This window comes from Gobio gobio, assembly GCF_949357685.1.
Source record: "Gobio gobio genome assembly, chromosome: 18".
Classification (NCBI taxonomy): Eukaryota; Metazoa; Chordata; class Actinopteri; order Cypriniformes; family Gobionidae; genus Gobio; species Gobio gobio.
This window is the reverse complement of record NC_137111.1, coordinates 26154482-26167799: the sequence shown is the minus strand read 5'-3', so window position 1 is coordinate 26167799 and position 13318 is coordinate 26154482.

Genomic DNA, 13318 nt, shown 5'->3' with positions numbered 1-13318 from the left:
GGGCATAGAATAAGTAAAATTAAATCGCTAGTTAATACCACTAACAAGGCTCAAAATAGTCTCACACTAACACGGTAGCATAATGAGGGTCCCTACATGCAAACCGAAGCATTGAGAACTTTTTAAGTGTACAAACAGTTTAATAAGAAGATACTTTATAAAGACAGTACATTATGCGTATACAGACAGGAGCCATCTTAGAAAACAGTCTCGACAAGTCGAGCCACGGTTGAATAATCCGCCATCTCTTTAGTGTGTATCCTTTGGAAACACTAGTCTCTGTTGCGTTCAGTTTTTTTTTAATTATTTGTATTTATTTATTTTCTCTGTTGCGTTCAGTGCTTTCTTCCGGAAACAACGGACCATATGAGATTCCAAGTCACAGTTCATCACTTAGCACAGCGTTCGTGGCTCGACTTGTCGAGACTGTTTTCCAAGATGGCTCCTGTCTGTATACGCGTAATGTACTGTCTTTATAAAGTACTCAATTACAAAGTTCTCAATGCTTCGGTTTGCATGTAGGGACCCTCATTATGCTACCGTGTTAGTGTGAGGCTATTTTGAGCCTTGTTAGTGGTATTAACTAGCGATTTAATTTTACTTATTCTATGCCCCATATACTAGCGTTTATAAGCTAATCTGTTTTTAGAGATAAAACTCTTTACATTCCATTTTCATGAAAATGCATCCCAGAGATCGATCTACTCGGTAACCATGTATTAATTTCCTCTAGGTTTATTTTTCATCGGAGTTGTCCTTTAAAAATCTTACGCCACCTCGACATTAAGGTCCCCAAGTCCCCGACATTAAATTGATGACACATTCTATTTATGACGTAATCTACACGCTTGTGTTACTTCTGACATGAAGGTCAAATGGATTTGTGACGGTCTCTTTGACGCATCCAGTTTAGGCACAGTATCAGACTGGGAGACCAGCTTAGGCTGGTTTAAGCAAGTTTTGTTTTTCATGAGGGTGATGCAACATCTTATGTTGAATCAAACAAGAAACTAACAGTCAATAGAGTGGTGCAGTTATGACATCACTTTGTAGGCCAAAACGCGGACGCAAATTCGCATTTTAGCACTTCCGTTTCCATCGTCCAGAAGGCAATGTTTTTTTTTATTTTTTTTTTATGGGATTTTGTTTAAATGGCTGAAATAAGGTTTGTGGTGAACACAAGGACAATACACTTTCATGTTTTATTATTTAAATACATCAGTGTTACCCCACTCATTTTTGAAGCTGTTACATGTCTTGAAAAAGGCAATTGCTAACAAGTGGCTAAATGGGACTACAGAGGCTGTTGGGGGCATTAAACATCATCACGCCGAAAAGGTAAGCTCAGTCTGCTTTTACAGACTCATTATGCACATAATTGTGCTCTTATAAACAAATCGAACTCAAACATTATGGAATTTTTAAAAAAATCTTTGGCTTAAGAGATCTTTAGCTTTTTACTTCTGGCGACTGCATTTAGGCTTGAAAATTAATAAAAGTTGTTCATCTGTGATAATTGTCTTGATGGACAAAACGTGTAAGTATTGTTGATCAAGGAGTGTGTTTTTTGCTATAATTTAAAAACCTATGGAAAAATCCTATTGGGTTTTTATCGAGGGAACCAGTGTGATGCTAACTGCCGGTTGGCCTACAAAGTGATGTCATACCTCCACCTCTCTATTGGGATCCTCATCAACTTAGGTTGGTTGCTAATGTATTGCTTGCAATGTAGAGTCAAGCTTTGAGGAAAACATTAACCTAATAAGAATAGTAGTGAGTATCTTGAGTATTCCCTGAACATTTTTCATTTTCCACTACCTCAGTAAAAACGGTTGATTTTGCCATATCATGCTGACACCCTTTTGCTAGCGGTGGCGAATGGCGGCAAAGTTTAACAACAGATCTCTGATCTTGAGTGAGAAAAACATTGGAGATGTCATGGGAGATCCCATTAAGCAACTTGCCCTTACAAGTCTGGCCCAGCCCCAATTACACAAGAGGAGGGTTTCCTGGAGAATCAACGTCAGCAGCCCACTTTCCTGTGGGAGACTACAAGCCTGAAGACCAAGAAACACAGCACTGACTTATGTGCTTAGGGCCATTTACAGTCAATGTGGGGGTAGGGAGACACGGAAATCCTTGTATGGTAAAGGACACTCTCTTGTGGTGCTTGAATGACTCATTTTATAACAGTCTACACACAGAAGGGTTTCCTGATCCTTCAATGCCATGCAGTTACCACAATTATTCTCTGTATCTTGCTTAATATCAGTCTTTTATACATCTTTCAGCGTCTCCATCTTTTTCCATACACATCTCTATTACTGCGGCCCTTTGTATAGACCCATTCATTTGGAATGCTGGTGATGGTTCTTTTCCCCGAAGTACCACTGGTCTGTAAGATGGCTGATCTCTTCACATCAGACTATTCATGCTGTAAGATTGTTTGTTCTCTGCATGACTTGCTTTTTTCCCCCCCTTCGGTGCACTATGAAATGCAATTTCTGTTATACTGCAAGTCTCCGGTTTTGAACGGCTCTTGGTATATTTTTTCTACTGACGAATATGATACATTTGAGGGTTTCTAGGTTGTATTTCTTGATAATGAAACCAATTTTTTATAACCATGTTAAATGTTTCTTGAGCACCAAATCAGCATATTGATTTCTGAAAATGACACTGAATACTATAGTAATGGCTGCTGAAAATTCAGCTTTACATCACAGGAATAAATTAAATTTCAAAATACATTAACCCTAAACCGACCCTAAACTTTTGAACAGTACTGTGTATATATAACATTCATTTTGATATTTCACAGGCTTCAGCTTTATTTATCCACGAAGAATTGCATATTATATATATTTTTTCCCTTAGCATTAAGAAACATGCTATAAACATGCATGCAACGTTTTGGTTTAGAATGCATATCAATATAGACAGATCGAACAAGCTGACATGGAACTGTAAGGCCCTGATTTAATTGTCAGTTTGTGTATTGGCGACAGGCTACTGTCCTTCCCATTTGCGTCTAAACTCATTCCAGCTGTTATAAAATTAGCCCTCTGTAATGCGTCTCTTAAAGGCCTTGGTGACAGATCAGTTTCCATCCATTCCCAGGTCCAGTAGGCCATAATTACATTTTATTGATTTCTCTTCTGCTTGTATGTATCCCTTTTATTGGATGCAGAAAATCCATTTCAGTCTTAGCACCACTTCAGCTCCAAAACCTCGTCATGGACCGATTTTGTTTTATTCTATTGATTTCTGTCTTGATAAATGAAGGGTGTCACGATTAGATCAGAAGTCCCTGTGGATAGAAAAAGACATCAAGACATCTTCAGATGTATCATTGCTACACTCATTGTGCTTTAAGAGGCAAGTGTGTGCAAACAGTAGATCTTTTATGTTTCTCTTTATTCCCTAATGAGGTTTGACAAGGAAATAAGACATGCATGTGTGCATTTTTATAGCTTGATGTTCATTGTATGTTTCTATGATCCTTCCCTTCAAAGTCCCTCGTGTCCATTCAGCCGCTGCTGAGGGATGGGGAGATGAACAGGAGGATGAAGGAGATTACTCCAGATTAGAGTTGGCACGTGTCCATCTGCTTTTCTCATTCATATACACATCACAGTTCTCTACTGCAATTCAGTAGGGGCAATGCAAATAAATTCCTAATGTACTTTTGCAGAGACCCTTTCCTCCAAACACACTGTATAATAGACCTGGCAGGAACAGTCCATAAGATGGAAACTACACCGGAGCAAACGTTTCTCTCAAGGACACAGTAGAGCATGCATGGCCACGAACTCATTTATCCTTGTTGTTTGCTCTCGCTTCAATATCCAAACCTGAAGATCCTTGAACATTTTATTACAGGATCTGTAATTGTGATTTTCAAAACATTACAGTGAGAAAGGTCAACACACTAATTTTGGAAAATTAGTAGTTAACTCCACACAAGTTTTAGTGCCTGTTTCAGGGAAATGTTCTCTGTTTTTTTCCACTGAGTTGTGGAAAAGGATGAGACGCAGGGTATATGCTGGTCTGCACGTCTCGTTGTGGTCACAGGGCTGGAATCTGAGGAAAAGAACATCCTTCCAGAATTTTCAGGAGCTGGAAAATGTTTGCTGACATGCCACTTTCAATAGGAAAAGAAAGGGACCTTGAATAGCTAGTTAATGCATGTCATTAATAAAATGATAAAATATTAGTCGGTTACAGTGCAACCTGTGTTCCATTACAAAATAATCAAAGTGCTCTACAGGGGACTCAGTGATGCTTCACCTCTTAAAGCGCTTTTCACACTTTAAATGGTTAACCCTGGGTCATTCTAAACCCTGGGTTAACGAAATCCTGGTTATCTTTATTCACTTTCCACGCAGCTCATACTATACCCGGGGTTAACAGTTAATCCTGGATATTCATAAATTGCCATTTCACACTGCACATTCCTAAATCCATGGTTAAAGTCCTTATCTGCATTATTTGCAAAGCATGTTAATATAAGCAAAGACTTTATATAAAGAAAGACAGTACACTCCGATGGCTTATGAATGGGAGAAAGTGCAACACCTAATATGGCGAATAAGCCCCGCCTTCTAAATGAAAGGGCCAATTGTTGATTAGTAAAGTAGACAGCTGCCATTTGACGCGCATTTAGGATTGAGCCTTTGTCCAGGCTGAAAAATGTTGTTTTTATCATGATTCGAGTGTTTAGAAACAAAATTTATGAGACATTTTTTTTGTTGTATATGAAATTTAATCGTAAGCTTGGTGAACAGTTTTGGAGAATATGATGTTTCCCCATTCAAAGAGATAGGATCTCCACTCAAAGATGGCTGCCAAAAGAAATTATTTGTCTTAAAGGGGCTTTGATATATATATATATATATAGACACACGATTGGTTGTCGGTTGCTAAGTGTCTAGCTTTAACATTCTAACACCACAACATTTCACACTGTACAAGTTTGGTACCGCAATGCGTAGTTAACACAGCAAAAGCAGTGCTAACCCTGCTCCAGAGCATGGTTTTATAACCCCGGGTAAAAAGCGGTGCTAACCCCGCATCTAGATTTCAAGTGTGATATGCTCCTTTACCCGGGTTTAAAAGCTGTGTTTAGAACAGCGATAACCCGGTGTTAAGCACAGTGTGAAAAGCACTTATGTGAGCATTAAAGGTTGTGCTCTGGATTGGATTAAATCCTATCTTGATGATAGAACTTTCTCTGTTTGTGTGTCGATAGTTTTCCTTCCTCCTCAAGGCTTCATTTAAGCTCCTGTTTTGTTCTCGCTGTATATGCCCTTTGGGGTCCATTTTTACAAGCATGGAGTGTCATTTAATTTCTATGCTGAATTTGATAAACAGATAAATTACATATTTAAATCTTTTTTTTATTTTTTTATTAAGATTGCTATCTAAAGCTAAGAGCTTTTTATCCTTTTCAGAGTTTGAGAGAGTGATCCATGCATTTGTGTCATCTCGGCTTGATTATTGTAGGCTAATTCTCTTTATATTGTAATAAGTCAATCTAATATAAATCGACTTCAGATGGTTCAAAATGCAGCTGCCATTCTCTTGACTGCACCTGGAAGTTTGATCATATCACCCCTGTATTGTGCTCTTTGCATTGGCTGCCGGTCCTTTACAGAATTGATTTTAAAACGTAACTTTTTGTTTTTAAAGCTCTGACCGGATCAGCTCCTAAATATCTCTGTGAACTTTTAAATCCAAATACATCTGTTAGATCTCTGAGGTCTTCTAAACAAAAATAGTTGATGGTCCCAAGATCTAGATTAAAGTTGAAAGGTGACCATGCTTTTTCTGTAGTTACTGTGGAGTAGTCTCTCAGATTAGTTTAATCAAAATCTGAATTTAAATCTAAGTTAAAAACCTTTTCTACCAGGCATATAACTGTTCCTAGATTTTTGAAGCCCCATGATTTATTGGTGTTTCGATGTAGCCTGCTAATTTTTTTGTTGTTGTAATTTTAGTTTGGTATTGTACAGCACAGTGGCCAACTAGCCTACTGTTGTTTTTTTTATTGTGCTTTATTAATAAATTCTAATTTGATTTTATTTGATTTACTAAAGTCAGGAGTTTTCAGTCTTGTGTTTTTAGATGCTACAGACCCCCAAATATGATAATCCTCAAAATTTTAAATACATCTATATAGTTTATTGTACAAAGACCCAATTTATATTGCGACACGAGTTTATATTAATCACAAGAGAATATAAGCTGTGTCTCATTTCATTTAGAAGGCTGCGTCCTGTGAAGGATGCAGTACACAGAGTGTCCTCAATCAGAATTAAACAAGACATCCTTCATAGGACACACAGGCAGAAAAGGAAACAGGAAGTATCCCGTTGCTATGCCAACACATTCACTGTAGCTGTGTCTCATTTCAAAGACTGCATCCTCCAGAGGTCGCATTTGAAGGCTGAATGCGTCATCAAGGCTGTCTCATTTCAGAAAAATACGTAGGACACTCCGAACACCAGGGAACGAGACGCTGCGTCAGCTTGACGCTACGGGGAACGCCTCCAGCGTGACAGGTGTCTGAGCTACAATCGAATCACATCAGTCCTACTGACCGGCGACAGCCGATGATGTCATCAGGGTGCGACCAGGAAGTCTATAAGGGCGCCTCTGCCAACATGACACCGCCCTTCGTCTTCAGGGACTGTCCGGCAGGCGAACCCTGAAGCATGGCAAAGCGACGCAGCGTCTCGTTCCCGGTTCTCAGGGAACCTAGGTTACATACGTAACCGGAGACGTTCCCTTTCGAAAGGGAACTCGTGCTGCGTTAGCTTGACGCTACGGGGAACGAAATACCAACGCCGCCATGCCGAGGGGAGTGCATGCCTACTGGCAGTGACAACTGTCAGAACAAACAAATTCAACTGAAATGCCTGAACCACTCCCCCTCTGGTCACATAAGGCTGTCAGTGACAGCATTCCCTACGGTCATAGCCCAAGCTATAAGCCCGAGTAGGAAGCTTCGAACACTTAGAGAAGTTCTACCCAGGCCGCTCAAAGGCCCGGATCCAACCCATTCGAAAGAAGGGGGCTCCTTTAAGGGAATGTGGCTAGGGGCCCCTAGGGCGCCCCAGCCAGCCACTACCGCCACCAAGGAGGCCTAGCCTGGTGCCTTTTTCAACGGGCACTTCAGCCGGGCCATCCCTGTCTGTTTCGATAACAGAGCCTCTGGACACTCGCCTCCTGAGGAGGCATCCAATCCCAGGGACTGCAGAATGGCAGTGGCCTCCTCGGACCAGATCTCAGAGACGGGAATCCTGGAGAGCAGCACTCAGCTTAGCGCTTTCTACCCTTGCCAGCGAGGGGAGTAATCTGCTCAATCCTAGGATCTACTGAGCTATTATCAGATAGAAACACTCAGGAGGCCAGACTGGCCTAAAAACTGATCTAATTGGGAGGCCACCCTAGGGGCCTACGACCACCCGATCAGGCCCAGGCAGCCTTGGCTCACATATGACCCTTCCGAAAGGAGGGGAGCTTAAAGGGGGCTGCCCGGTAGGTAAACCAGGTTGCAGGCTGAAATCCCCTCCTTGGGGACCAAGTAGCAGAAGCGACACCAGTCGCGCTAGGGTGACCACTAGCTGTCAGCATCATGCCAGTCAATAGTCTTTGAACTGAGATCCAAAGACCCATTAGGGAGGCCTAGTGAGGCCCAGTGTATGCCAGAGAAGCCTGAGAGGTCATGCTCAGGAACTCGCTTAGAGGGAGGCCTGGTGAGGCCTACTACCTGATAGCAGTTGAAGCCGACTGTCAAAGCAGCTGGAAAACGGAAACTCGTTTTCTCAGGGAGGCCTAGTGAAGGCCTACTACCTGAAGGTCAAGCTACACCAGCTAGCCGAGTATCCTGACTCGGGAACTCGCCCTCAGGGAGGCCTAGTGAGGCCTACTACCTGATAGCAAGCCTCAGGGAGGCCTAGTGAGGCCTACTACCTGATAGCGACTCGTGCTAGCTGTTTCTCAGGTGACTGGAGCCCAGGAACATGCCCTTAGGGAGGCCCGGTGAGGCCTACTACCTTACGACCAGTCTTAGGGAGGCCTGGTGCGGCCTACCACCCAACAACAGCTTAGCAGCCCATGCTAGCTGACACAGCGACTGGCGAATGGGAGCCTGCTTCCAGGGAGGCCCAATGGGGCCTACCACCTCACAGCAGGCCTGCAGGGACAGCTTCCTGGTGACAGGAGTAAAAAACTGCAATGTTATAACCTTGGGCTGACAGTAGCTTCTCTGCTGGCTGACAAAAATAAACATCCAACTGCTGACAAGGGTTATAGTTGGGAACTGCTACTTGAAACCGACATCGTTGGGGAGTAATATGTACAGCAATACACAAGGGGCCGAACTTTGCAGAGGCCTACCAAGGCTGACTACCTATTTTCAAGGTTGCAGCTAGTAATTTGCCAACCTCCCCAAACGTCGGGACTCACTCGAAAGGAGGCCTAACTCTGAGGCCTACCACCTGACCTGGAGTCTACTGCCAAGACTGCCCCAGCTGGCTACCCACAGCCAGCTGGCCTAAAAAATCATCCCAGCCTAGCTGGGTTACCCATCCCGAAGGCCTCCAATTCCTTCTGGAGCCAACTGTACAATGGTGCAATCTTATCGGCAGCGCCTACAAACACTGGAACCTAATCACATTGTCCATAGCAGGGTACTCGGCAAACCAATCGCCTTGTACCCCCTAAGCGGGGGGAGTACCACATACGCCACCCACCTCATGAAGGTCCTAGCTTTAATAGCGCCTATCATACCGTGTGAGGGCGTCAGCCATGGCAATGCTCTGGCTACAAGGGAGCTCACGACCAAACCTACATAAACCAAAAGGTTGTGAAGTGCTGCTCAACCCGAGCCATGGGTGAGGCAGAATGATACAGAGCTGGATGTGGAGGTACTCAAATCTACCCTGCTTTGTCAGGGGAGTACGACCAACTGGCCATGAAAATACATTAGAAAGGCCAGCGCCTGCCAAAAAACTGGCGGCCTCTAAACACTAGCTCTGGAGGGCCAGGTTGAGTATGCATACGGAATTTTCGTACTTGCATGAAAAAACGCCTTAACCCTGCCCCACGACTACTGGCTAAGTCGCTATCAATTCTGCACAGCACCAACCTGCATTACTAGCAAAGGCCCCAGAACGCAGGCAAGGGGGCGGGCCTTGGCCGGACTACTCTGCGTAAGAGGAGGCTGCATTAGGGACAAATAATAAGTTCAAAAAAGGAACAGCTACCCGGAGCGCTAGCGCTTCTTGGCGCGCGACTCCGTAATCCCTAGAAAGCCTAGACCAATCTAGATCTATACCCGAGATCCCGAACAGGGCCACTACTATTGCATCATAGCAAAAAGGGGCACTAGAGTAGAAGTGCCAGTCATTACATAGATCTTGCCCTAGATCTAACTGTAGTTCTAGCATAGTCTGATCCTGCACTCTCCAGAAATTTACACTGAGAGAACAAACAGACCGCCTTACCCTGAGGCGGCTACCAGTTAGTAGTTTAATACTAGGAGAAAAAATGCCAAGCCTTTCCTCAGAAAAACAAGCCCCTTTTTTTTTTTTTTTTTCTTGCTACAAACCCTCAGGAATAAGCAGCATTCCCGGCGTTAATTCTAACGCATTTTCTTGTTTTTTTAGAACTGGGAATAACAAAGGGGTGTACAGCACACACAGCGTGTAGCATATATAATATTTGCTGGCCTCCACTAGCAATACTAGCTCAATTATACCGAGCTTAAGCAACTGGTAATCGTTCTAGCCAACCTAACAGGGGAACTACAGGCCCTTTAGAACATATCCAGCGATCCCCGAAGCCCTCAGCAGGGAGCATAAGTCAGAAATATATGAAATAATTTCCCATTTATAGGGGACTTACCCGCTCTCCTGCGGCACACCATGATATCGACCCACAAGCTTTATTCCCATATGAATGCTTAGGTGTAATACTACCACGGGGCTGAGGGAGGCGCACTCACGCACCAAGCCAGGCAGGCCGTCAGAGTCTGACGGATTCTCCGCTCATCATGGGCCCGCCCGGCCTGGTGTAAAAGCGCCTGGGGAGAAAGAACTAGGAGAAGGACGCCTCCCTAGTCTCAGCGCGCCCTAGGGGGAGGAGACCTGTCCCAGCGTGGTCTTCTTCGCTGGAACCGACCTTGCTCTCCGGCGTCCTTCCGACTCCTAGTGCGGGAGTCCCGCCTCTTTTGCGCCCTACTCCGCCACTGAGGGGGCGCACGAGAGGCGACACTGGCTCGCTGGTCCTGTCGCTGGTCCTCGGGCCATGACGGACCAGGGCCTCCCGCCTGCCTGGGTGCGGCCCCGGATCTCCGCGGAATGCATGATTTAAATGCAGCTGAGCGCGCCTTCGCCTCTCTGAATCTTTCCACCACCGCCTCGACGGAGGTGCCAAAGAGTTCAGAGGGCGAAACCGGGGCATCGAGGAGAAAGGCCTTCTCTTTCACCCCGATGTCCGCAAGGTTCAGCCACAGATGCCTCTCCGTAGCTACCATAGCCGCCATTGAACGCCCAATGGCGACCGCCGTTTGTTTGGAAGCACGGAGAGCCAGATCTGTGGTGAGGCGGAGCTCAGCCATCGCGTCAGGGGGTAGGCCCTCCCCCTGATCAAGATCCTTCAGCAAGTCAGCCTGGTATGCCTGCAGCACCGCAGTGGTGTGCAGTGCTGCAGCGGCCTGACCCGCTGACGTATACGCCCTGCCATTCAAGCGCGAGGTGTTTCTCATCGCTTTAGACGGCAGGGTGGGATCGGGTGACCGTGCAGATCGGGGAGGAATGGAAGGCTCCCCAGAGGTGATGGGTTATGGTCAGAGAGAAAGCGATCATCCAGGCGACCTGGACGCTCGGGTTCTCTCCTAGCACGCTGCCAATGTAACTCCAGCCTGTTGGTGGCGCGCTCCATAACATCCATCAACTCCGCATACACGGGGCAAGATGGCTGAGAGGGTTCGGCCTCAACCGATTCATCACCACCCTGCCCAGCCATCCTCTGCTCGATTGGAAGAGCATCGGCTGACGAGGAGGAGAGATCCGACTCCTCCTCCGCCAGCCGCCCCTCGCGACCTGGCTGATCGTCTGTGAGGACCACACCCTCCTCCAGACGACGAGCCAGGTCCGTCTGGGAACCCCAGGACCTACGTCGCCGCTCAGCCTCAGCGTGAGCGGGACCGTCCCCAGACGCTGGCCCCTCTTCCCTCGAGAAGAGGGCCAGGCGAGAGCGGAGCGTTCGGATGGGAAAACGCTCGCAATTCGCGCAAGAGGCTCCCTCGAGAACCTCCCGCGCGTGCTCTTCCCCCAGACAATACACACAGAGATTATGCGTGTCTTCAGGCGTCAAATTTTCAAGATTCAAGATTCAAGAGTTTTATTTGTCACATACACAGTTATATACACAATATACAACTGGCAGTGAAATGTAAACAGGTCCGCTCCATGGACAGTGCAAATAAGTTACAAGAAACACAAGGGGAAATTGAAATAGAAATAGAATAAAATTAGAATAAAAAGTATTAACATAAGTAGAATTATAAATAAATCAAGTAAAGGATAAAAATAGGAAATAAGATAAAAAATTAAAAAATAAAAATAAAAAAATAAAATAAGTGGATATGATAAGTGAGATAAACTGTAGACTTAAAAATAAGTGGTTAACATAAAATATTTATATATAAATATATAAAGAAGTATATATATATATATATATATACCTCGGACACGGATCCGCGCACTTCCTAAAGTGTCTTCTGTGAGCACTTCATCCTTTCAACTAACGTGATTCTCTTTCTATGTATACACCAGACAAGACTGATGTGATTCGATTGTAGCTCAGACACCTGTCACGCTGGAGGCGTTCCCCGTAGTGTCAAGCTGACGCAGCGCGAGTTCCCTTTCGAAAGGGAACTTTGTTTTTAGAGACTTGGATGGAAAAAGGAATACGGGCAGTACACATTTGATGGATCATTTTGGTAATTTGTTATTCTACAGAGATTTTTGTGATACAATTTATTTTTCAGTGCCCAATCATAGAGTATAATAGAGTGTTAAAGGCCATCCCAACACCCCTCAAAACAATATTTCAACAATCTGTTATGTACTCCAACACCCAATCAGAAATAAGTTGATCAGTTATCCAAACAATATTATCCTTGCCAACTGAAAAATACATATGTTCTTAAAGATTTCACTGAGGAAGAGGCAAAAAAGAAGAAAAAATAAAGAAGCAATATTTAGCCTACCCAATCTTTCCAGAGGTCAAACAAGTGACATTTAAAATATTGAACAACATTTATCCATCAAATAGCTTTTTACATGAGAGATTTAATTGGGAAAACAATTAATGTGGATTTTGTGAGAAAAAAATTGAAGCAGTGGAACATGTTTTCTTTCAAAGTGAATTTATACATGAGTTTTGGCTTTCATTTCAGAGTTGGATTCAATCTAAAGATATATCGCTATACCCTTTAAATGTGATCTCAATTAAAGTTGGAGTGTTTCTGAGTGATAATAACCTGACTTTGATTGTATTAGGTAAACATTTTATACATTGATGTAATTTTTTTAAAGATTAAACCCCATGTCAACGGATGGAAGAATGATTTGAAGCTATTTACAAAATCTTACAATGTATGACGGACAGAAACGCCCGTAAAACGTTTTTTTTGTTGTTGTTTATTTTCATTTTAAAATACTGTATCAACATGGAATATAGGCCTATTTAAGTATTCCATTAATGTTTGTACTTGAAAAAAAAAACTAAAAAATTTAATTTTCTCGTCAAAATGCATGCTGCTCCCACAAATATTCCTACACGACATAATAGCTACTTCATAAATCACTAAGTCTTTTGATGAAGACGGTTGTTATAAAGTAAATAAAAAACTTTGCTATTTTCAGTAATGACACTGACACTATTATGTCAACAATTTGCTTTGTAATATGTAGGAATTCATTCGTGCATGGCTGTAGCCTACTAGCCTGGTCCTACCAGACTCTCGTACATTTAATTTGTAATGTACAGAGAGTCTGGCCACTCTCCATTGACAAGCGTTTACTTCCTTGAGGGCGGGTACTCTTGTTGAAGTTTAAAACGTCTCGTTGCGTATATAACCTGGGTTCCCTGAGTAGGGAACGAGACACTGCGAACCGTCGCTTTGGGAACCGCTCTCGGTGACCAATGTCTGAAGCCCTTATACCATCACGCCAATTTATTGGCTAGTGACGCTTAGCGCCGCCTTAGAATATACGTCATGTATGCTTATATGTGCGCGCTA